The sequence below is a fragment of the Triticum urartu genome, chromosome 7A, assembly GCF_056163025.1.
Source record: "Triticum urartu cultivar PI428250 chromosome 7A, HENAU_Tu73, whole genome shotgun sequence".
Taxonomy (NCBI): Eukaryota; Viridiplantae; Streptophyta; class Magnoliopsida; order Poales; family Poaceae; genus Triticum; species Triticum urartu.
This window is the reverse complement of record NC_141879.1, coordinates 439,639,490-439,643,952: the sequence shown is the minus strand read 5'-3', so window position 1 is coordinate 439,643,952 and position 4,463 is coordinate 439,639,490.

Below are 4,463 nucleotides of genomic sequence, written 5' to 3'. Positions count from 1 at the left end.
CTCCGGTGTCATCCCTGGATCAGTAATGCTAACACCACACAGTACTCGGAGGATTTATAACAGAGTAGCAATCACACACTTATTACATCGAGTGTCTCAATAGAGAACTTATTACAATAAATATGGCTTAAGGCCATCTAATAACTATAACAGCGGAAGGCTTGGAAGATAAGCGAGTCCATCAACTCCAACGGCATCACTGAGTATAGAACCACGACCTAAAAACTCCTTAATCATCGTCTGAAAAGTCTGCAACATTAACGTTGCAGCCCAAAACGGGTCAGCACATGGAATATGCTGGCAAGGTAACACATAGAGAGTAATGGAATGAAACAGCTATACTATATGCATATTTGGCTGGTGGAAAGCTCTATGGTTACAATTTTGCGTAAAGCCAATTTTTCCCTACTGCAAAGGAATAAATTTTATTTAACTATCATGGTAGTTGTTAAACATTGAGAATGGTTGACAGCATCCTCAATCCCAATTAAGCATCATCATTAACAAAACCCATCAAAATTAGTTTAGAGTAACATGTTGAGATTCACATGATAATCCAAGTACTAGATACTCAAAACGTCCATAACCGGGGACACGGCTAACCATGATTAGTTTATACACTCTACAGAGGTTTGCGCACTTTTCCCCACAAGACTCGATCGCCTCCGTTTGGTTTCTCGCACTACATGGTGTTTGAGAAGACAGATGACCGAGACATAGTCTTTCAGAAGTGCTAGCACCTTACGATGGATTGACCGTTACACCTACTTTCCCCTACATCTGCTAGTCTACCCTGTAAGAGTTCGCATGACATAATCAACTATGCCAGAGCCCATAATGGCTTGTGGCTGCACACAGAAGTTTCTAGTATGAAAAATCTCATGATCCCTTTGGGCCTGGGTGGCGGTCCATAAAAAAAACAGGCAATCCTGGAATACCCAGGTACCTCAATCCACCCAGATATGTGTTTAAGTTGCCACCTTAGATAAACCATTAATTAACAAACTCACATCTGTCATGGATATCACTCACCCAATCCAGGTCTACTAGCATAGCATGGCATAATGGCAAACGTAGAATTAACTCCCAAAGGTTTGATAATATAACAGGTAATAGGTACTACCTCAACTACTTCCCATCCCACAATTTAATTAGATCCTAATCATGCAATGTGTGAGGATTTGATCTAATGCAATAAAACTGGGTAGTAGAAAAGGTATGATCAAAGTGTTACTTGCCTTGCTGATGATCCGCGAAACCTAGAGATTTGAAGTAACAGGCGGCGCACTCCGGGTATTCTATCGCAGACAAACAAACAAGCATACAATAAGCACTCATCTAATGCATAGGTAAAAGTCAAACAAGAGAACTAACCGGAAAGTTCAACTTAAGAACTCCGACTTGCAAAAAGAATCAAATCGAACAAAGCAACGAAAGTCAAATGGCGAAAGAAAACAACTTCATTCTACTAATCTGGATCTAAGTCAAATTTTACAGTATAAAAAACTTGTTTAAGTTGGTTAAACGGATAGAGGGTTTCGAGACGAAACTCCAGGCGCTTGAATCGCCTGATTCCGATAAACGAGCGAAAGGTTATACTAAAACGAAAATCGGATCAGAAATCGCGATCAAAAAATAATCGCGGAAAATCCGAGAAAAAGAAAAATGACGAACGGATTAACGAACGAACGTTCGTTAACCGGATCTAAACGATGAGAATGTTCGTTAAAACGAACGAACAAGCGAATGCTCGCTAATTAACCTAAGAGAGAATTCCTTATTCGGCCCTTTCTTAAAATTTGCATCCCTATTTAGCCTCAAAAAATATTTCTTCCCTATTTGGCAACTAAAGGTGTTGAGTGCAATATGAAAAGACCATCTGCCCCCCGTGTTATAGATGGCTTAAAAGAAGAGCGTTCAGTTCTTCAGCCTGGCGGGGCAACCCAGCCAAGACGTTGCCGTGGAGCTACAACAGGTTTTTTTAATTCGTATCTCACTTTAAAATTCAACGCATGTCACCTCACAAGCTTGCAACCGCCTGCATGAAGATGACAAGTGCTAGTACTCCAAATATAAACACGACATCCATTCATATGCATGCACAATGGACTTTAGGAGCAGTACCATTTCTGCTGCATATACGTGCGCACTCTCAGACTCATGAGTGCATGACGTGGTGCAACTCTCCATGTGCCCGACGCACGCGAATACAACATATGCACCACAGCACCAGCGGCGGCCTGTTGGAGTTAATCACAATTTACTTCCTAGGTACTGCAGCACACAACTAAAAAAAGCTACTGCAGTACAAGTCCTAATGATTTTTTTGTGACTCCTAATGAATTACTAATTTGAGTTAGTTTAATTCATAAGTTAGTATTACTTGTAGCTGAGTTAATGTGGGTCTATATGTTCCATTAGCTTCCATTTATGGCTTTCGTTTGGGCGGCACTAATAAATCGGCTCAGTGAAACAAATAAACACTCTTTTTCTTAGCCTAGTATAACACCAGGGGTTGAATGGTCTTTTCATGTCTTGTTAGGGGCCAAACTAGGCAGGAGTGTCACATAGGGGACAAATTTAACATTTGGTGTCAAATAGGGAAGAAAAAATTGGGGCGGGGGGCAAATAGGGAAGCAATATTTAAGAAAGGGCCAAATAAGGAATTCTCTCAATTGTCTATGCAGTTTCTATTAGACTGTGTACGCAATTTCGCCGTTATTTTGACATATCTAACATACATAATGAATTCTTTATAGCTCTATGTTGTCCCATATGCCAATTTGAAATTTTATGCTGCGCCCACTTATTTTAGCTCAAATGTATGTCGTGTGTATATAAATGTGTGCTCCGGAAGATAAATATGGTCACAAAGACTAAGATTTCTTTAGGAAAGTATTGCCGAACAAGAAGGATCTTAGAGGCATAGGTTTGATTAAAATAATACTTATAAAATTTTTATTAGATGCACTAATTAGAAAATATGCATTTAAAGTCAATCATCGTTTTTCGCGTGTAGCAATGCATGGGCCACTATGCTAGCTATTGTTAGGTAGATATTTTTTTAAATGATTTTAGCCACTAATTTTAAAAGGGTTCGCTAAATCTTAATCGATTGAGATTTAACATAGTCTTGATCACCTTTCCAAGCCGTTGGATACATGCACACTAAGATTATGTGCTAGGAAACTTTTCTTTGTTATTGTGATGTGGAACAGAAAGAGACGCATGCACGCCATTGTGGACTCTCTGAAGTGCACGTGTTTTTTCACGAAAGAGCATACAATACGCGAGAAGCTTGTGTTTGGGCCAAGTCCAAGAAGTGCAAAAAAGGAACATTTTCTAAAAATAAAATCAACATAGCAAAAACCTGTTTGCTTTCGAATATGAACAAATAACTGTATATTAACAATCCCACTTCAACGCACCCTACTCTCACATCCGGTGATAGTGTGATGTTGATTGAGGCAACATCAAAGGACATGAATGTAGGTTCATTAATTATTGCCGAATTGCGGACACCCAAAATCGTATCATCATTGACGATGGTGGCGAACATGAAAAGTGGCAACATGAATAAGTCACTAAAAACATGAGATGATTTCCTCCTTGCGGTGCAACACATGACACATTAAATTGATGTATACAAAGTACAAACGCGGACTCACAAACACCTACATACACTAAACCCTAGAGAGATTGAGTCAACGGGTCTTGAGATTGATGAACACACCACAAGTGTCTCGCTATCGACATGAAATCGCCATCTACTAAAATAATATTTCGCCTTTGTGAGACATGAAAGCGTCAAAGCTAGGTTTTAATTCCTGCTGGTATTGGTCTACCACCGCCCTCCAAACCATCCAACTAGAGGTTGGTTCTCAGTGTTAAGGTGAAACTGACCAATCCATATGCATGCGCCTCCCTGCCCCTGCCATGCTACACTGATGGGTGTTCTGGTGGACACATCAATTTTCTCTCCTGTTGCAACGCACATGCATATTTGCTATGAAAAAATAAACTCTTCCAAACCAAACAAACAACTATCTCTAAAAAATCCAACATAGTAAGAATCATTTTGCATTCAAATGTTTTGAAAATTCTAAAAAAATCTTTTGGATTAGTTATTAAACTCTCGGTTAGTATAGAACATTCCAATGTTTGTATGTCCCACTAAATATAAATGCACCACTCTTCCACCCGGTGATAGTGCTAAGCTAAAGGAGGTGTCATCAAAGGAAACCACTACGACTTTCTTAACTCTATACTCCATGGTCTGGACACCAAGAATCTTTTTTTATTTACCAGCACTGAGCATGTGTTATTTTAAGATAATGAGGGTTTCTAAATGTTCTTGGTTTCAAAAAATATTCATGTCTTAAATATGTTCAAACTTTTTAAGAAATGCTGAAAATTCCCAAAAAAATGATTCCAATTTAAAAACATTTATAATTGTTCACAAA